At 37.0% G+C, this 22445-nt stretch overlaps 2 long non-coding RNA genes across 8 annotated transcripts in view; one reads left to right on the top strand and one right to left on the bottom strand.

Annotated features, from left to right (window-relative positions):
- LOC120510463 overlaps positions 1-891 on the bottom strand; it is a 61974-nt gene extending 61083 nt beyond the window's left edge. For all 7 annotated transcript variants that reach the window (XR_005629495.1, XR_005629498.1, XR_005629494.1 and 4 more), the window contains exon 1: positions 528-891. This is a non-coding gene — a long non-coding RNA (uncharacterized LOC120510463). The remainder of the gene's footprint in view (positions 1-527) is intronic.
- The window catches only part of LOC120510464, a 216870-nt gene that overhangs the window by 79667 nt on the left and 114758 nt on the right, over positions 1-22445 (top strand). The window lies entirely within an intron of this gene.

The raw sequence follows: 22445 nt of genomic DNA, 5'->3' as shown, positions 1-22445 counted from the left end.
TGGGATGGGAACCTTGCTCGACTTCATTGTTCCAAATGTAAGAGCTATTTGCCCCAAAGTGTCTTCGCTGTCTTTCATAGCTAATTATAATAACTGTCAGATGTCTGCAAAGTCTGGGCTGCCCTTGCTGGCGGAGTTAAAGTTTGCCTTTATGTTTTCCCCTTGGGGACAGATCAGGCCTGATTAGACACAGAGTACAAATAAAAGTGAACAACATACGTGTGTAGGGCTTTTTGTCTTTGTTTTTCTTTATGAACAAAGCAGCACGCTGGCTATGTCAGGAAGCAGTGTGTCATGCAGCGTGCATGCAGGCACTGCCCTGGAGGATAACTCGCTTTTGCTTTTTTTTTTTTCCCTCTTTCTTTTATTTAAGCATGCAAGAAATATTTCTGAATTTGAATAACACTTTACATACTTGTTCATCTTCTAAGAAAAGTAATCACTGATTTAGGGCACATAGCATTTGGACATTTTTAAGAGATTTGCTTTTCTGGGTGAAAATAAAAATTAATAGAGCCTGTACTCACAGTTTTGTTGTGCTGTGCAGGTCGCTGTCTCCTTCTGCAGCGACAAGGAGGGTCGGAGAATGTCAAGGGTGCAGAATCCCAGATAATTCAGGAGAAATGTATAAATGTGCTTCCTGAAGTCGCCTGGAAGTCAGCTACTTGTGCTCAGACATCCCATTGCTGCTCTGCACGCTATACTATCTGCAGTTCTGAATTGAACTAAATACTGCCCATGTGAAAGACAGGGGAAACACAGTCATGTGGGACACACAAATCCACTCTATTGGCTCTGAAGGCACAACTTCAGCATTCTTGCATTTCCACCATTGGTTAACAGTTCAAGCTGAAAGAGTCTAGGTCCTCCTAGTGAGTCCGTTTTCCCTTTATGTTGGAAGAATGACTGTAGGATTTTACAGTGACAGGATTAGTTAAGAAAGAGGCTGAAGTCATCCCTTTGACTGAAGCTGGTGGGTGGGGATTGGAAGCTGTGCTTTTCTCAAGTCGACGTTTTTCCTTTTTCTGCCTGCATTCTCAGCGTCAGGAAATGCTTGCAGTTAACTTGGGCAGCAGAGAGAAATTGAAGTGACTTTTTTGGGTCCAGGGTTAGGGACCTGGCTTTTAGAGTAACACAGTGTTACAGACAGTACAATGATTTTCATGGGAATAACTAATCTGGTTTACTAACTGGTTATTTTTCCCTTTTCAGATTTTTTTGTTGTTGTTTAAGCTCAGAAAGGGCTATATCAATATTATTTATCCTGAACAACTTTTACATCAAATAAGCAAGATAAATGAATCCAGCAGTTTGAAAGCCTAGATTGATAATTTGACAACAGAAGAAAGATTTTACAGAACTATTGGATCTCTGGGGAATATTATGATATGGTCATAGCAATATTTTGAAAGAAGCAACAAATTTCAGAAAAACTGTAATTGCTGATACTTGAGACTAATGAAGATATAAAGATTAAGTAGGAGGGAAGAAGATTGACTATTCCCTATTTTGGTATTCTCTCATTTGTCTAATTTAGTTATGCCAGCATGAGCAGTAATTTGAAACGGTACTTAGTCATGTGTGACATACTTCTCCAATTAACCCTTATTAAAAAGACCTTTCCCAAATCCCATATGCATGTTTTCCTAGAATTACAGAAAACAGAGGTACGACAGATTTATAGGGTTTGTGTCCATCTTCCTCTCTGGGCAGATTTATTTCCTTTTACATGTTTCCAGTGCTATGTCGAGTGTAGTTCTAAATACACCCAGAGTGTGACTCCTCTTGGTGGACTGTTGAACTTGGGGCCCAATTTAGCAGTTGAAGTGCTTAAATATGCTTGGATATTTCCCAGAATAATTAATCTGGAATAGTAAATTCATTTTATGTCTGTGGTGTACGCAAGGCCAAGCCCAGACCGCTCTGCTGGCAGTCGTGCTGTGTATGAGATCCTATTTAGCAGCTTATGTCTGGCCCTGGCTGTCAGGGCATCTTTGTGTTTCTTCCAGTCAGGCTTGTTCAGTCCACCTTAAACCAACGCTTCCCCTTCCTCAGAGTTCACCCTCTTAAGCTATTTATAGGCTTTTATCATCACCTCACTGACCACCCTTGTCATCACTTAGCTGAACACCATATTCCAGGTGTAGCTGCGTAAGATATGGGAACATTCCTCCATATCCTGTGACCTGGTATGGCTGCAGCAAATCAATATGTGTTTGCTTGATACGTGAGCAGGAAAAATACATCTCTTAAAAATAAACTGACACACCTGACAAACAGGATTTTAAAGATGAAGGAGACAGTAAATATTCTACTCTGAGTTAAGAAGGCCTTGTAAAGACCTTCTTTGCTTCCAAGTGCTAAGAAGATGCAGAGAGGGGTTTTTTTCATCAGGCTCAATTATAAATACTGTTTAGTAACAATATATAAAAGGTGTGGTTTGGTGGGTGTTGGTGTTTGGCTTTTTAATCTTCATGAAGAAAGATAGTTGTCTGGTTTGGATAAAATAAGGCTACAGCAGTAGCATCAAAACTTTCTTTCCACCCTCCAAAAATGTTTTCAGCTCTACTAGGCTTTCCACATCTGGACTCCAGAACACTGAGGGAAGAGAACTGAAAACCCTGGGAGACATTTTCTTTTTTTCACTGTGCTGGTGGTCTTCATAATTTTGGTTGCTTTTTTTGTTGTTGTTTAATTCAATTAAAGAGGGAAGAAATACTAATAAAAGAAAAATTACTCTAGAGAGCAGTAAACTCTTTGGTTTTAAGACCAATACATGGTCTTGTCTTAAATACATCTTTTTCATGAATGTCAGTTTCTGATTTTAAAATGCTGAAAAGCTCTTTACAGAGAGGGTATAAACATCTGGGTTCATTTATTATTGTTTAGCTTTTTCCTCAAATAACTCAACAGTGGATTTCAGGAAAATCTAGGGACTCTGGAGCAATGATTATTTACCTGCATTTCTTGAGCTATGAATGAAAGACCTAGATGATACAAGCAGACATTTTTGTGACTCACAGTATTTTGGAGACCACATTAATATTTGGCATCATTGTTGCCTCTAGAGAGAGAAGTGTATCTTTATATGTATTTGTGCATTTAAATGGACATTTTATTCTCCCCATCATGTCCATTGAAAAGAAAACAAAATAAAGATTTAAGCTACATCATATTCACTCTCCTTGAATAACAAACTGCTTCTTTTGCCACTATTGTTGGTAAAGATGAATTCATAATTGTAACAGTCAAAGAATAAGAGCATCATGAAATTATCACTGTGTGGAAAGTAACGTTGCTTGGCTGATTCTGTCACTGTGATGAAGTTTGACACATGAGATAAGATGCTGGATGATCTGGGCTGTCAGAGTCTGGAGATCCTACTACTCTGTGGTCCTCTGTTACTCCATCCTTTAACACCGCAGGTCTCTGTTTCTGGGTTTGGGTTCGGGTTTTGTGGTTTTGCAGCTTTTTCCTCCTGTCTAGCAAAGATTAGTAGGGACACCTAACTCCTGTCTAATAGAGATCCTAAGAATTTTTATGCTTCCCTGGCCAGGAGCACTAGGAAAGAAAAGACATGACTGAAGTCAGAAATTATAGTTACTAAAGGAGCATTTTCAATATTTGGAAGCATTAGAGAGCAGATGGTTGGTGTGAGGGTGAGGAAAAGTAGGATGGCCTTGAACATCTTGTACATTCGCAAATAACTTTTAAAAACAGCTATTGATTTTTTTTCATGTAGAAATATAAACTCACTGTCTACTTGGGAGGAGGAGCAGATTTGCCCCTTGGCTGCTTCTTAGTAAGGTATACTACATTTAGAAAGACAAAAATCAAAAACAGATAAATTTCTTTCAGAAGCTATAAAGGCACGAATGCAGTTTGCATGTTGATGTGTTGCATGGATACTTCTGAAAATATGTATTTTAACTGTTCCTTTAGACAATCAAATGCAGTCCTATTATGTGTATGATGCAGATTTCATGCTGCCGAGCATTTTTAAGCCTTTCCAATTTTTTTCCAGTGGAAAGTAATTGAACTTCATAGACACTGTGTATTTGCTTACAACTTTGCCAGAGAATTTTTGCTGTTCAATACACCTTTGCTTTTTATAATTCAGCAGTAGGTGGTATTTGCTAAAGTTTCAAGCTTATATTAGTCACTGCTAGTAAAATCCCTTGAGGTTGGTAGTTCATAAGCAAAGAAGAAATAAGACAAAAAAAACCCTCAGGAGATACTGGAGGAGCCAGTAAAAGGCAGAGAAGAAGAAAAAGTCATTGAAAAATCTTTGAGGAAGGACAACCAAAAGCCGTTTCATGGAGAGAAATTACCAGAGCCCAGAAATATGCACATGCAGTGTGTGCACACATTCTGGAAATGGTTCTATAGCCTAGTTAAGAACAGCCCAAAGCTAACATGAGGAGGTTTTTCAAATGTCTCTGGTACAAGAGGGTTGTGAGTAAAGATTTGTTCTCATCTCCTGCACCAGGAAGGGTGAAAACAGCTGAAATGTTGTCTGAGCAAATAATCTTTGCTGATATGACCTAGTTGGGCAGGCTGCAATATCTGCCATTGCCACAAAGAAAAATTAGTTTAGCTCTTAATATCATAATGGATTTTGTGAGGCTTTGAGGGGGGTTGGGGGTGTATATTTTGCTTTTGTTTTTTTTCCAACTGAGTCTTCTCCCTTGATCTTCTCTATTTCTGTTGAAGAAGTGAATGAAACCACATGAGATACTGGGAAGATTTTTCAACAGTCAGAGAGGAAGTTGGTATCCCCTCACTAGTGAAAGCCAGAATGACTTACTCCTCTTTCCTCTGCAGGTCTTCTGTTGCTTAGGGACAGTTTTTGGTGGGTAGCTTAGATAACATGGCTGTAATTTAACCACTATAAAAAAGTGATCTTGATATATTGATCTATGCACTGGAATTCATGCATGTGTTGAGCTTGTAGTTGTTGTATATTTATAAACCTGATTTTGGTTACAGGACTGTTAGTGAGGAATTCAGATCTCATTCAGGTGAACTTAATACAACAGGAAAAAATCCAGGATTATTAACTAATTGATCCTAAAATTTTTACTGATTTATTCAAGTGAAAATTAAATTAATGTGTTTAGAATTGTATTTGAAAAAGTAAAATTCTAGATAAAACGAAATGTTATTTAAACAGTAGTTTGGTAACTGCAGTATACCTCAGATCAAATTGACTGACATGAGTCTTTTAAAGACATGAGTCTTTCAAAGCTTGCCTGCAAATGAGATCACCATAGAATTAATCCAGAAAGACTTGATCAATAAACCTAGAACCAGCCATACTTTTGATAATATAAACCTTAAAATGAAAGCTAGGTAAACAGTTTCTGTATCACATCTGTGTATTCCAGAAAGTCTGGTCATTTCTTTTGAATAATATTTTTTTCTTTCCTGGTTAATTTCCTTAATTTAAAAAAATTCCTTCATTTCTGTCCCTTTTCTTTAATCATTTGTTCTCTTAAGTCCTTTCAGAATAAACAATTTATTTTCCCTAAAAGACACCGGCCTGATACTCAGCTGGCTCAGTTTTCATCCTAAAAAATGAAGGCTTTATAGGGACAGTCAGACATGGTGACCGTAACAGGAATTTTTCCCTCAGACTACTCTTACAGGCTCATGCATATTTTTCTGGTTTCAGATGCAATTTGTTTAATCCTTAATTAACCCATAGTAATATGTCTACATGTATATATTATAAATTATTTATCAATAGGTCATTTCCTTATAGATGTCTGCAACTGGCACTTCGTATTTTAATTTTCTTGTAAAGATTGGTTTCAAAATCTAGAATTTATCAAATTATGTGCAATCCAGTATTTGGTGAAGAATGATAGTATTTAGCAGTTCATGTTTCAAATGTAGAAGTCTTTTCATTGAAAAAATCCTACATGGTCTAATTTTGAATATTTCTTATTGAATCTATTATTCCCTGGTATAAATCATCTCTCTCTTCACAGAGAAAATAGATGAATGTTTAAGTATTTCAAACTATATGAATTCACTAAATTAAATAATGTATTCCCTGCACTGTCCCACACCTACAGCACCGGCTGCACAGTACTGCAGTATTCTAGTTGAGATGAAAGCATCACTAGGACACAAGCCCATAGCAGTTGCAACATCTTTTTCAGTAAAAATATATTTGAAGTAAAATATATATTACCAATTATTCAAAGTAATATAGTGTTTGTGGACCAGTATAATAAATCATGGAGATTATTTTTCTTTGTCAATAATTTTGGTGTAATGAGACTCCCAATTTTTAATTCACAGTTCTTGTCTGGTATCTCAGCCTACAGATTAAGATAGTAGATAATTTTCTCCTATTCTCTTCCAGTTTTGGGTGGTCTTTTACCAGGACAATTTCAAAAGGATTTGTTTCTTTAAACCATCTGCCTTCCACATTTTACTCCTTAATGAAATAATTTATTTTGTTGTTTGTTTAAAGGATGTTAATACTGCAGAAAAGCAATAACAATACCATAGTTTTCCTTACAAGAAGCCAGACCTGTTACTTTAAGGAAGTGCATTTTTCCTCTGGTAGCTTATGAAAATTTAAATTAAAAGGATTTAATAATTTAAGCAGCATAGTTTAGTGACTGAGTGTTGAAGAACAGAGGAGTTTGAAATTGCTAGCAAAACACAAGGCATTTCAGAGAATATAGTTCAATACTGCCTTCAGGCACTGATCCTTACTAGGTGCATGCAGGGTACAGATGCTTTCAGAAATAGATTATTGTATAGTTGAACAGAACTGCTACTCCAGGAATGACATTTTATCTTTAATTATATATTTGGTATTGATTAATGAATTTCTTATACTCTACAGAGCAAAATTTACCAGGAGGGTTTTGATCTGGTTAACGAATAAGGTGTAGACAGAGGGGACGAAAGTGGCAGGGCAGAGGGAGCAAGTCAATGCAAACTGCACTTGTTTAAATATTTCCAGTTGCAAAAGTATGTTTGCATATTTGTCTGATCCTTGTAGGGGAATAAAATCCTACCCTGAGCCCTCCTGCCTGTCATCATACTTAAAATAATCTCTATTATGTTTTTTACCCTTTTTTTTAAATAGAGCCATCATGATGATATCTAAATATCCTACTACTCTGTCCCTCGATCTGTATCATTTGTTCCTTCCCACTGTTTATTTATGGACCTCATTTATGGTATGATCACAATCTAAACTGGAGGTCTCTTGCTTGAGGGACTTTGACTGAGATCCTGACCTTAGTGAAATCAAGGAGAAGAGTGGGTTTCAATGTCTTAAGTGGCACCAGGATTTCACCCTGACTTTATTCAGGACACCTCTGCACAAAGGGAACAAGTAAGAATGAAGTGCTTGAGTATTAAGCCAATTATCTCTTCTAATTAGAACATGTATAGGGAACTCTTAAACTGAAGAAAGGGTGAAAACTGCTGAATAAATTATTCCCAGCAAATAGAGCACCCAGCTCTAGCCCTGACAGAGATAGAGCTGCAGTGGCATCAAAGTGTCTGCTCTTACAGGGTGTTGCTCTGACACAGATGTCAAATGACAAATCAACATGAGGTGAACACATGAGTCTTTTTCCCTGCCTTGCTCAGCTGGAGAGATTACAAAGGGGGTAGTCAAATAAGCTCCAACAATGCTCTTATAACCTCCTCTAGCTGTAAAAGATAAATAAAACTGGCCAGGAGGTAACTTCTGTAATTCCTTAGATATGCTTTGCAGATATTACAAAGTGTAGAATGCAAATAGCTTGGGACCTCTTTCCAGAGCATGGAGGGAGGCAGGGAAATCAGTGAGAGCTTGTGGGCAGCCCCTCCAAGTCTGAAGAGACCTGAAAATTGAAACCAGTTCTTTTTGTCTGGTGAAGTAGGTGTTGCTAAAAAGGAGTTTAACTCTGGTTCATTTCCCCAGTATTGAATTTACCTCCATATCTTTTTGCTGTGGTGAGATATCTCTGAGACTAAGTAACAGAGATGGAAATACTGAAGATACGAATAAAAAGTGATTGAAACCCTATGCTGGGGACAGTATTCTGACTGTCCATATTCTTGAAAAATGCCATGAAAATCATAATTTTGCTTTTGAACTTTTACGTCGCTGGTGAGTGGCATAGGTACTCAGCCCATCTCCCATAAAATTGAGCTCTTAATGAGGAAAAATCAAAAGTATTGGAGAAAAAGTGGTTTGAGTGTTTCCTGAGGACAGCCATGTAGGGAAGGGCCTCATTCATAAAATTCATAATTCTTGTAGGACCCTGGTAGAACAGTTTGAGCGTGTGCTGCAGGAGCAGGGCAGTCTACGTGCAGAACCTGCCGTGGCAGCTGGGGCACATGGAGTCAGGCAGCAGCTCCAGCTCTGCAGCCTCACAGAGGAAATCAGAGAATTCAGATCCAATGCCTCTCTATCCATCAAGATGTCATTCATGCATATTAAATGGCATAACACTGATAAAGTCTAATTTTAGCTGAAATAGTCTTTGCAACACCAGATTTTACTTCGGGTAATAAAGCAGAATGTTATTAAAAAAATAGATTCTTTCACTCATTTCTTCAAAGGACAGGAAAGAAAAACCCCAAAACTAAAACCAAAACCCCATTACTTTTGCTTGCCTTTTCTCCCTCCTTCTCAGAGAAAGCACTATGTTTACAGTCTTTGTCTTAAATGTAACATCTCAAGCCATAATTTAAAATCAGTGTAATTTTGTATCAGATTTTTGGTATTTTTAATGTTCTTTTAGAAACTCTCCAATGAATCTGAAATGCAGTTTGTAGTCTTCCAAAACAGTGAAGATTTTTTTTTTGTAATGATGAATTTTCCCAGAGTAAAGATGATAATTAATGTATCTTGGTTAAATTTCTGTAACTTTAATTCCGCTAAATTTCTAAAATTTCTACCAACTAGTATATTTTACAAAAGTAGAATTATTCTAAAGATTAATTTTATCATTGTGTTAAAAACAGTACATCATAGGCAAACAATCCATGTAGAAATATGTGCTTGTTCCTTTGAGAGAGGTGAATAGATAAACTGTCCAAGGTACAGGGAAATAGAGCATGGATAATGCGGGTTTGAGATATTCTGTTGCTTAAGTGATGCATTAAATCAATATTCTGCAAAGCTTTTTCTTGTTAAGTTATTTACTTGGCTGCTGTCACAATTCACCATTTAGGTCATCATCTTTTTAAAAAATATATTTTCTTGTGGCCTAATTTAACTTCATCTAATCACTCCAATTCCTCAAATAATGAAACTGCTTCAGATGCTGAAACTAGAACTGTATTAATGCCAATATTTACACTCACATTCCTCACTTGGTTAATATGTTAAGGAAACAATAGAATTTCAAGTGAATTACTAATTTATCTGCGTGGAAATCTATTACTACAAATTAATATAAGAACAAATAAAAAGTGGTCTTAATAATTTAATAAAAAGGGAAATTCTTTAATCAAGTTCTGAAAAGAGACTCATTAAAAGAAAGACAAATGTTCTTTCTTCAGCTATTCTCACTTTAACATAACATATGCATAAATGAAGTGTCAGAAGTTGCTTCATTTCAACAGTCAAAACCATTCAGAAATGATTCTGGAGATAAGCAGTGCCTTGTTGTAACAGGAGCTGAAGGTATGCACTCGGTGAGGGCACCTCAGGGAAACCCTCAGCCCTCACACGGCTGGGGAAGAGCTGCACAACTTCAGCACCCTGCAGGGATTTCGTTCCTCAAAAAAAAAATAACAGGCACATCCTGGATCGTGGATCACCTCTGTTGTGCTGAGGTTCTACTGAGCTCCAGATAACAAAACCGTTTTAGAACAAGCAACCCATCCAGTAACTTTTTCCCCTTAATCAAGGTTCAAAAGGATAAGATCACTCGCTTCCCTTTGTAAACTGTGCTAATGGTCTCTCATCTGTACAGTGCTGTCTGTGAGATGGTGTTTATATAAAGGGGGAGAATGACAGGGTCTACACAGGCATGCCTAAGTCTGCACTTCAGTTTAGATGGTTTTTTACTTTTTAAAAGTATTTTTTATGAAATTAAAATTATACTGTGGTGATGGTTTTCTTTTTTCTTTGTAAGCAGTTTCATTCAATTTTAAACTAGGCTAAGAAACAGTGTTAGCAAAGAGAATTTACTCATCCTTTTAAGGATATTTTAAAAATATTCGTTGTTCAAATGGTGGTGAAAACTGTTAAATAAATGCAAGGCATTTATTTGGGTGCAGGAAAGTGCAAAGATTATGGCAGATTTTAAAAGAAATTATAAGTACTGAAGCTCATAGAAGAGAGTTTGGGAATGTCTGCATTCCTTATCTCTCAAAAGGGATGATTCAGCTTCATTTGGAGAGATTAGAAATAGAGCAGATTCATTAGTTATGAGAGGAAGTGCCTTTTCATACAATGTGTCATAAAATTGCGGAACTCACTGTCAGGATTACTAAGGTTAGACCTGTCTTAATTACTGTATGAATATCAAATGGTTTGATGCCCTTGCATTTTTTTCTTCACAGTCTCTGCCAATCCCATCAAGTCTCGATTATCTGTTTCTACAATGCCTTTTCTCATGCACCTTTTCCAGTTTGTGGGAACTAAATGCAAAACACAACATCCACTGTCTTGCTGCTACTCTTCTTCAAATAGCAGAACCTTTTTAGGAACATACACAGATCAGGCAGCATAGTTGTATTTCAGTGAGAGAAGTTAAATTTTTCTGGAGTTAATGTAGCTACTTTTCAAATTAATAAGGCAATGAAGAACTACTTATATAAATATGTGTATATGTATATATAAAAATACTGAATAAATAAAAGTGGCAAGATCATCTTCAATTGTTTTTCCCATCAATAAGGATTAGTTTAATACCTTTTATAATCTTTTGGCTTATTAACATGAAGTATGACTATCAAAAGCTCCATGACCTGTCTAGATAAATGGCCTAAACTGCATGAAGCAACAGTGTGTGTAATAAAAGGAGTTGTAGAGTAGAAAAATACATGCAAACTGAATCTCATGCCAAACTGGCTTTTAGTGTGTTCTTTATTGGCCTAAGAGGGCCAGAGCATGCCATCAGTGGCATGGAACAAAATTACAGAATACCTGAACTGATGAGAACAAGAAGTTCCAATGAACAAAAAATTCATCAAATCCAAAAATGTAAAGTACTGACCCCCTTTGACCTCAGCAAGTTGTTAATTAGCAGAGGATTAACACCCTTTTCATGTGGTGGCAATCACTAGAAAATAATGTGCATGCATCAAAGAACTTTGGGGTCTTCTAACAAAAGATTAAACACAAAAATTCTGTGGATTATGAAAGTGGAATTTGAAAGGGTTGCTACACTGTCCAGTTTGAAATTTTGAACATATTATTGGTACCTTAGAAAGTAAAATATTTTGAGAAGAAGACTTTAAATAGATTTTTATACAGAATTTTTATACAGAAAAATTATTTCTATTGCATTCATTTCTCAACTTTGTGTTCTTAAATATTTAAAGCAAGAGTTGTAAGAGAAAAATCTTGACACATTTTAAAATGTTGCCAGTTTATTATGAGGTAGACAAAAAGGAATTTTATTTTTTAATTAATTTTCAAAAGAGCTTTACAAATCTTAATTCCTATTATAAATTATTGTGGACATCAAGTTATTCAGGAGTCCCATAAAGCCATGACCTAGGATGAGTACTGTAGAACAAGTGAACAAAGCCAGAACTTTTTCTAAAAGAGAAAGCTTCTCTCTAAAAATTGGTTACTTAATCCTGAAGGTACGGCTTATATTGTGAGTGCACCTGCAGCAAAATAGAGCTGACTTCCTTTCAAGATGCACCAGTACTTCATAATTTATTTCTGTAACAGGTTTTTAACTTTTGATCTGAGTGGAGCCCCCGAGACCTCGAGGGTGGGTCCTGGGGCTGTGCCAGCTTGCAGGGTGCAGAGGGAGGGCTGTGTCCCTGCTGCTCTGCCCCACAGCCCGTGCAGCCGTGAAGTGCAGCCTCAATCCAGTGGCGAGTGTGAGGAAGCTGAAACCCTGCAAATTGAGCCAAGAATTGTTTGGCTCTCACTCTTCTTAGAATTGCCAGCATTGGAAACTTCTGCAAGTCAGCTGTCCATTGGGGAAATTTATGCACAGCCCTGCCCCCATGCAAGCTTGTGATTTACAGCAGGAAGCAGTGGGCTGGATAAGCACCTCCCTCTTATCACAAAGACCCTGTCTAATTTCAATATCCAGACAAATATCTGGAGCACTAAACAAATGAAACTCTTGGTTTATCTAATCACTTGGGGATAGCGAGTTCTGCAGATTAGTTTTGTTGTGAAAGTGTATCTCACTTGGTCACCTAAAGAGAGTAGTTTTGTAACTTCTTTCTGCAAAACAAAAATTTTGGCTTTTATAGGATGATAAATGTCTGTTAGACAACTTTTGCTGGTTGTGTTTACCTCACCCATGTCTAGTTTCATCCTTTTCAAGTGCCTTTTATTTTGTTCTTTCCACATTATGGACTTGGCATATTTAAGGCTTCATGATGGACAGGTTATGGAGTGAATTGTACCATGAGAAGCAGTAATGATGATTCCACCTGCCATTTTTACTGGTGTGTTCATAGCTGCACTCATCACAAGGGATGCCTGGAGAGACTACCCAGAAGGGAGGCAAGACAGAGTTAAAGGATAAAGGCAGGTTTTTATTGAAAGGCTTTCATAGGGTACACCGTGGGCAGTGCAGGAGTCTCACAGAGACTACACCCAAGACGGATGACAATCACAACTTTTTCAGACAGATAAAAGTTTAGTCTATTTTCATACCAGAGGTTAATTGTCCAATTACAGCTTCAGGTAACGCAATCACATTCCCCCAGATTAGTCTATTTTCATACCAGAGGTTAATTGTCCAATTACAGCTTCAGGTAATGCAATCACATTCCCCCAGTTTGCTCCCCCCAGTTCACTTCCTTTTTTTGAGTTCACATTTTTGGGGGCCTGAGATAGTAAGGTGTCCTTGAATTTCAGGCCTAGAGAAAAATTATTTTGTCTGAGTAAAATGGGAGAGCAGTAGCTGACAGGCCATGGAGTTTGAGTTATACCCTAAAGCAGTACTGATCTGAAAAATATAAAAGCTAAACTTAAGGCATCACAAGGAGCCCATGCTTTGACTTGTACTTAAGGTCAGTGTCACAACTGAGAAAAATACTTTTCAGATAGATTAAGTGAATCAGACCTGGAAGTTTCTGAAATATCATAAACAGGAAGCTGTGCAACTTTTAAACTCATTTCTTAACAGAGGCACAATTGAAGCACAAAGGCCTTCTCTCTATTGTGAATTTGATCTCCTAATACTTGCGGTAGATTCTGTATCTCCAATGGGATTTTTCATTCTTAATTATACTCTGATGCTGACTAGGACATGTTCTCTTTGTATGTTTGGTTTGTGTCACTCACCTGTTCAACTAGTGAATAAACTGGAGCCTCCTGTGAGTGCATAGGTCTGCCAAAATATACTATATTGACCAGTTAATTCCATGATTTTTGAAACTGATTCAGCTTCAAACTTTCTATGTTAATAGTTAAAAATAAAATTAAAAGATCCAAACTTAAGAGGAAATTAGCATAATGGTCTGTAATCATGTCTAACTGTATATGACGCAAGCTATTGCTAGCCTAAATAATGAATGTATAAATAGGCACGAATTTAACTCTTCTTATTTCAGGCAAGTAGGAAGTTAATTCAGAAAGGGATCGTATATCTCAACCAAAAGCATGATTTTGTTTGATTCTCTATTATACTTACTTCAGGATTCTGATAAAATACTGCCTGCCAGTTATCTCTCTTCCTAATTAGATAAATGTTTCTAGTGAAATTCTTGGAGGGCCAGACTTAAATTGTGCTTCCAAAAAAGTTCATATAAGCAACTTTGACATTTGCTTTCCACAAGTGTTCATGCCAGCAGAGTTGATTATTTGAATACAGTTGGAAAGCAAGCAAATTCAAATATCTATTAATGAAAGGTGTTCCTCTCAGATTTAGGAGCCAAGAGTACAGAGCTATATTGTCTTGGACCTTAAGCTGCACATCTGGAACTGTTTCCAGCAAAATCTGTATTGGTTTATACAGCATTAAAATTACCTCTTTTTTTTTTTAATCTAAGACAATGGTTCTGTAAATACCTGGAACTACTCAATCCCTGCTTCACTGAAAGGCAGCACTGCCCTTTCCAGTAGAAATATGTAACTGTGGATGGGAGAGGTGGGACTTTTCCTTTCCTTTTGCTGGTGTAATTTTAGAGTGGTGTAAATCAACAGGAACTTCACTGTAGAGTATGATAGAAAAGGAAAAAACATAACCAGGTATATTCTATTTAATATGATTTCCGACCACTTGAAATCTCAAAATTCGATGAAATATTTCTTCAGAGTTCTCATACTTTTAAGGCTTCTCACTCTTCAAAGGTCACAAGCAGCTTCTTTGGCTGACAATAACTAAAACTCATAAGTACTATCTAAAAATACTCTAAACCAATGTATGAATTTTTAAGATCCACATTCTTGGAACTAAGCCTGTATTTCAATACTTACTGTTTGTGTACAGTCCCTTCTGTTAGCATACACAAACGCAGTGTGCTGCAATAACTAAAATCCATGGGCAGTGAGGCATGCACCAGTTAGAATTACCTGCAATAAAGATGGTGGCCAAAAACTCATAGGTTCCACTGGCTTCCCTTTTTCCTTGAGCACTGGATCAGATATGTCAGATACGCTGTGTGCTGAGCGGAGGTGAAACGCTTTCCATGTCCAATAAGAGTACAGAATAAAAGTGTTAATATGTGCTTGGTTAGTGAGTCTATGAAATCCTGAGCCTCTCTTCTAAAACAGTCCTGCAGAATTCAGTATTGAAGTGACTGTGAAATGTGGGCTCAGTTCAGTTACGAGACTGTGAATCAGTCCAAGGATTTTTCTTGAAGGCACAGGCTTTCACAATTTTGTACTCTCTTTCCCTGTAGAGGAGTGGGAGGGGAGTGAAGGAGCCCATTTCCTTGTTTCTCAGAGGTTGAGTCATGGAAAGCTTAATGGATCAACAGAAATAAAAGTGTGGGGAAGATGCTGATGCATAATAACCCTACTCTTCTATTGCTCCTGCTAATTCCAGACATACCTGATGCTTATCACATGGTGGGAACTATTCTCGTTATTATTTTCCTTAATGCTGTTCATGTTCAAAGTTAGATTAGCACTGTGCATCCCATTTATCACAAACTCTGTATGGAAAAGCCATATGGTGATCAAGGCTGGGAATTATGCCCCAAGTTTCACACTAAATGCACTTATATAGTCTTATGGCTACTTACACTTGGTGCCCATCTGTTAGGATGGCAGGGGGCCCACTGCTAAGTTGGCCAGACAATTGCCCTTGAGGATAGTTGCCAGACAATGTTTGAGCTTCTGCGGGCAACACAGCAATGGAAAAACCACCAGCTCTGCTAAGGCTGCCTCCTTTAACCAACAGTGGCATCTCACATAGTTATAATTTCTACTTCACGTAGAAAATCTATGAAGTAAAAATGTGGAAATGATGATTTCTGTCCCTTGCAGAGATACAGGTTATGCTGCAATAAGCAGATGTAAAAATCATGCAGGAGAACTGTTTCAAGTCAGACTGCAGTAAACTACAATTACATATGTACAGTATGCAGGAGATTTTCCATCAAGTAGGAAACTACAAAACAGACTGATGTAACACATCTGTGGCAAAACTAAAGATGGGAGTTCTAAAAATGCTTCATGGATTTAGCGCTCAACATCAGAGAGAGAAGATCCTATGACTCAAGTTGGTATTCATTATGTAGGAGGTGGGATGATCCTTGCTATTTCAAACAACCAAACATATTTTGCTTCATACTAAAGCTAAGGAATGAAAGTACTATTTTTGGGGAGAAAAAAAATCCTTAAATCTTTGCAATTGAAAACAAATTTACATTTTGAAGACAGTTCATGAAAGTAAAGGTAGGAAGAGAAGGAGTAAGGAATAACGCTATGAGTGGTATAGCAAATACATTTTGTAGAGTATAAAAGTAGAGGTTAAGCTAAGAAAAGAGAAAGTAAGAATTGGGCAGCATCAAGAATGTATCAGAAGCAGGGAGAAGTGAAAAAAAGCAGGTATGTTTGTTTATATCAATTTTAAAAAGTACATTGTACACAAAGTCTTTGGTTTGGACTTGGAATTGACTACATGGAAGATAAAAACAGTTATGACTTCAGGATGGAGAGGGAAAATATAAGCAGGAAAAAGCATTCAGTCTACGAAAGAAAAATAACCTTTCATGTGTAGGGGAGCTGGAAAAAAAACCCCAAGAAATTAAAAGCAGGTGGTAGCAATTGAAGTTCAGCTCTTCCATTGACTGTGTGGATTAGGCCTTAAAAGCTCTGAAGCCTTCATTCCTGAACAGTGTTACTGAGAAAAACAATCTGCTTCTCTTAAGTTCTTTCTAGTTCTGGGCAGCTCTCCTGTCTCTAGAAGGTCTGCTCTGTCAGAATGTCATCTTTGCCTATCCAGATGGTGATCTTTTCAGTAATACTGCCCTTCTGTACCTGTGACTTTTCCGGTGGCTTTAAATTCTCTGTTGAAAAATCAAATTAAGCAGATTTTGTGTTACTGAAAAATAGCAAGAGCTTGACATTAAGACTTCTCACAGGAGTCTAAGAGTTTTAATAGAGATTTTATTGGAAAAGATTTGTGTCCAAATGGACAAAACTAATTAAGATCACAATTTGGAGGTCAGAATAATTGCTTATGATGGAGAAAGTTGCGTATCAGGACTTGAACCTGATTCATTCCAGGAAATATTGATTTCCTTCATGCCAGACAAGTGCACTGGTCTCTGAATTTTCTGGAGGAAACGGTCACCTTTTCCTTGACTTGTTTTCACCTTGTCTGGGATAGCTGGAACACAATATATTTTAGAAACTTAACTTCCAGTGCCACAGGTTAAAGACGGCACACTCTGTGAAGAGGAAATGAACCTAGGCTGTCACAGACTCTAGGCCCCACAAGACTCCAGCAGGTGAAACTGGTTGTTAGATCCATTGCCAAAACTCCCATGGGAGTTTTGAGAGGAGTTTAATTTCTGCTATGAAGGTGTTACTAATCAGGTCTCCTTCTTCAGTCTGAAAGGGACACCATCCACTGTTGAAATGAGTTGGCCAAGGAATTGCTTGAAATAGAATTCCTCTTAGTGAATCATCTCACTTTTCTTCCATTTCTAATGTTTATTTAATAAATGTGTATTTTCTAAAGTAATCATGCCAGATATTGTTGTGTGTTCCAGGAGATTAGGTTAAATATGCTATATGAAAATGGAACCACTGAAGTAAAACATAGTTCTTAGAATCATATTTTTGTAAGACACCTTCACCCTGTAAATAAGTTTGGTTTCTTTGTGTTGGCTTTATGGCATTTTGTAGCAATCACAAGATTAAGAGATCTGTAAGATCTCTTAATCTTTAATATGTCCTTTGGCTGTGTAACCTTCATAGATTCACAATGGAGGTTTTCAGATGTGAACAAAAATGTGAATTTAATTTTGGGCTTGGCCCAACATCTAAGATTAACACTTGATAACCGAGTTACATAGTTCATTCTGGATCTGAACTCTAGCAAAAACTTCTGTCCTTTTAAGTTTCCCTGAAATAAGTGAAACACTGCACCTATTAGTAACCAGATGTAATTGAAGCAAAATACTTTCAGTTTTAACAGATGGGCCTTTCAAAACCAACCATATGAAACTAGTTTATTTTGAATGTTTTGTTCCTGGAGGGACAGCATTTTATTTAGTCATCATAGCTCTTATTTGCATATTGTATTTCATTTGTTTCATGACCACATTAATTAGAAGAAAAGACTATCTTGCTGTAGATGACATTTCAGTTCCTGAATGAATAGGGACATGAGCTTCAGGCAAGTTGCATTAATTTCATCTGTATAGAAATTAATAACAAGTGTACTTCAAACTTTCCCTTCAAAAATAATGATTTGAATATTTATGCATAAGAAAAGGCCATTCCTGACCCTTGGCCAAGAGATTACTTTGTTGGTTTATCCCCGAGAATATATTTTATGTTGACAAGCCATTACATGAGTGATTTTTTGAGCAGAAACAGAGCACACAGTTCTTACAAAGCCTTGATCACAAATTTGTTTCATAGAGGTTTGATTACGAGCTGAGAGGCTACTCTTGATCTTGGAAATGAAATGTCCAATGTTCATTTCTACAAAAGTTCTAAGCAGAAATAGCATAGTCCCTAATAAAAATCCCAAGTGTTGGGTTGTGGGTTATGTAATGGTCAAAGGCAAACAAGAAAAGGAGGAATGCTGATTAATAGGTTTTGAAATGAGAAGAGACTATACCAAAGTTAGTCCGGGATATTCCTTTTGAAACTGCTCCCAAAACTACTTGGATAAATGGCTCAAAGTGAGGATTCCCCAATAAACTCCCTCTTAGAGTGACTACACCTGAAAAAGTGTGCTATTATAGGGACATGTGCACTTCAGTGCCATCCTCAAAGAGGAAATTCTGATGGGTAGTGCAAAAGTAGAAAAAGTCTGTTCAGAACAAGAAATTTCATCATGTGTACCTCATTTCTGGAATGTGAACTTCAAAATCTCAGAAGTTTTATTAGGTATTATTGATAAGCAAAGCATGTTCAGAGGGCATAGCTTCAACAAGAAACCTCAAGTAGTCTGTAAAACTGTGTTGACAGAAATATTTTTTAAAGATATTGCAATCTCATGCTTTCCATTGGAGGAAATAACTCCTTTTCTCCCTCCACCTTTCATGAAGTGCTTTATATTTGCAGATTGCATACCTTTTAAGGTCAAGGAAAACTAAAGTTGTCCTTTTATCTCTGGCTTTCCAATTATTTGTCTGGACTGAGGGCTAAACATCCTGCTGTAGACTTGACAAGGTTGTTCATCCTTATGCATTTTAAATTTTAAAAAAACCTTATCTTTAAAGTCAATTTGATTAGGGCATATAAATATATTGTGTTTAAGAGTTCTTTTTTATAATACTTCTAATTTTGGCAGGGGGAAATTTTATAGCATCTCTATGTTTTTATTTTATTCACACTATCTTATTTCTGCCCTTCACTTCCACAAGTATTTAAGGAATTTAACTATATTGCTACAATCATGTCTTTCTCAGAACAATCTCAGAAAAGACAGATTTCATTTTGACTTTGAATTTTCATTAACATTCTTTTTTTTCCATATAATTTTTTTCAAGCTCATTTTCCTAGCAGTTCGGTAATTCTAGTCCCATTTCCATCTCAACCTGAATGCTTTGAATTTCAGATGGATTGCAAACGACCTCCTAGACTCTCAGAGGGAATGACTTGAGTTACAGAGGAAAGGGCAATAGCTTTTTACGCTCCTTGGTGTACCTTCTCCTTACCTTAATCTGAAGACAAAATGTCTAAAATTTGATTATGATAATAATAATTTTAAAAGCTGTAGCCCTTTTTGAGTTCATTGCAGGAATAATTTCTCTAAATGAACAACATAAAGAATCACCTAAAGTAGTACAGATGGGTTTATTTGGCAATAATGGTCCATCTTTCGCACTTGATTTTACCTGTACAGTCAGAAATAGGGTCACCAGGTTATGGCAGTTCAAACAAGGGCAATGTGTGATTTGTGACTTGAAATATTTCCTGAGCAGCCCAAAGGAAAGCCTCAGTCACTGGCAGCCATCTACTTCAGCACTGAAGTCACTGACACTTCCTCTGCTTAAGTAACAGTTGCATGAATTCCATTCATCTACCTATATGTACATATTTTGTCTCATTCCAGGTTTCCCAATACATTTCTTGCAAATAATTGAACAGCTTACAAATCCAGTGTATTAAAACAATTGTATCAGGTTTTGCACCCGATCTGTCTGGGTCCCTATTTAATCTTAGAAAATGAACTGTATTGCAGAAGCCATTATGTTGTTAATGCAAGCAAATTATGTTTAAGGGAGCTGGGGTACCCCAGCAAATCTCCTTTTATTCTGCAGCTCCTTTCTTGCTTGAGTTTTTTTAATTTTTGAGTGCTGCTCATGAAGCCAGGAAAGCAGTAAAGTCTTTGAAAAGCATGAAATAAATTCTGTTCAGTGAGTGGGTAATTGTTCAAGGTCATCTGTTCGTTGTCTTTGTCTTGATTGTTTGAATTAGTAGCTAATAATGGGGCTGAACCGTGAATGAATTATTATCCATAGGGCATATTTTGGGGAGTGTCAGGAAATATTACAGGGTAATTAAGGTTATCCAATAGCAAGGCTGTATTACCAGCAGATGTCTAGTAATTACTATGTTTAAAAAGTGTGGGGATTAAACTAAGATTATAGCTTTTATATTGACTGCCTTTACAAGTCAGGCTTGGAATTTATTCAGTTTATTCTGCTGCCCTTTTTCTTTTGTTCTGATTCTGTCACTTAAATTCCAACTTAAACACAGGCCTTTCCTGGTGAATTAAAATAAACATCAGCAGATGGTATGCAGTACATGTGTATATAAAATAGCAGTGTGGTTATTGAGGACTACAAAGATAACTGCATTGATAAATACTGCTACTATTTATTTGTTAACAAGTTCTGATTCCATTCTAGGGCTTGAACATTAGGCATTTCAGGTCCTAAAATAGTGCAAAGATTACTTTCTCTAAATATTTTTCAATACTGTAACAGTGTTTCATATGACAGGAGATCTCAATTGTTCATTTAAATTTCATTTGTTGAGTTGGATATCTTCATGCAAAACCAAAAGTCCTGAGTTCAAAGTTTTGTTGTTGTTACTGACCCTAAGCTGGCTTAGTGCTACCAGAGGCCGGGGAAGGGGAAGCATTTGTTTAGTCCCCGATCCAGCAAATTTGATTTTAGCAGATGGGCTGAAGGGAGATAATGTAATGGACAAGTATCTGTGGCATCTGGAATGTCTGGATTTAGCACAGTTGACTGGCACTGAGGTGGGGAGGGCAGTGTGGAAGCTGTCTGTGCACAGTGAGCTTCAGAGGTAATGAGAAACCTCTCAGGAGAAAAGGGTGATGACTAGGAAGAAAATGTCAGGACATTAAGTGTTTATAGCCATAAAAAAGGAAAAGTGGGAGATTTGAAAAATGGAGGAGAGCTACAAAATGAACATGACAGGAAAGGGAAATGTGGACAACAGTAAGCAAAGGTTTTAAGCGAGTGTTTATGTAGTATATGGGATCTTTTCAAAGAGGAGCGCACTGGCAGATTGCATTTTTATTTAACCATAATTTAAAAACACAATTGAAATAAAAAGTTCTCTTCGCAAATTGTACGTAACACCCCAAAGTCTAAACCCCTTTGATTCTGGCCTACCAAGACTTTGCATAATTTTTTCGTCTGACTAGCATTAAGCAGGGTAAGATTTTTATTTATTTATTTTGCATGCTGCTGGCAGAGCAAGAGGGGATTACAGAGGAGTGCTATGGATTTGGAAGTCTGGCTCCCATATTAGTGATTTTTGTTGGTGTGGGACTAGCAGCAGGTGAATCAGCCCATGGCAAACGCAGTTGGTTGTTGCAGTCCAAGCCCCTGCTCACTCTACCTGTAGCTATCTTGTGCCAGAGAAACCCATTGATGCACAAGCTGTAATTTCAGGAATTATTATAGCCACACTCGAAGGAATCCACTAATACTGCGTTGACAGCTTCTTTGGCTTTTAAGTATGGCAAATGTTACATGTTTATGACAAAGGATTGTGCTGATTCAAAAATGCTGATTATGTACATGCATGTGTGAGCAAAGAATAACCAACCTGACGTGCCAAGGTGGGAAAGTGGCTTACTGTGGATGCAGCACTAGGATGAAACTTTGTCATGAACTGTCTAGGATGACCAATGCACATTAATTGTCTTAACTGCATGTGGAATCTCATTAAAGTCAAAGGCAATTTTCATATCTAAAATTAAGGGCCATGTGAAGTTTTTTACATGGCTAAAAAACATTCTTGCTAAGTTCTCGCTTGAAAAATTTAAAAATTAAAGCTAATACAGATTACTATAACCCAAATGGACTTTCTTTGATATTAATTGTCAAAAAATCTCAGAGTGAGGGCTTCTCACTTATTAACCTTTATTGGAATTAATGTTTGACTGGTGTAGAGGAAAAGCTAAGAACATGGAAGGGGAAGAACATGGAAGGGCAGAAACAACCAGAAAAAAGATTGAGATTTCTCATTGAGGTAAATGATAGAGGTGAAATATGAAGTGTCTCTGAATATTTCTGGTTGTGATTATTCTGAGTTAAAGTCCATAGTCATTCATACACATTACAATGGGATTTTCATCTGTTTAGGTTTCCTGACTTTTTAAAGTGTAGGCCCATCATCAAATCAATTAAGAACTTCAATATCTATTAGTCCCTTC

Source organism: Passer montanus, unplaced genomic scaffold, assembly GCF_014805655.1.
Source record: "Passer montanus isolate IOZ18808 unplaced genomic scaffold, ASM1480565v1 scaffold58, whole genome shotgun sequence".
Classification (NCBI taxonomy): Eukaryota; Metazoa; Chordata; class Aves; order Passeriformes; family Passeridae; genus Passer; species Passer montanus.
Note: the sequence above shows the minus strand (reverse complement) of the source record. Positions and strands in the feature narration are given on the sequence as shown.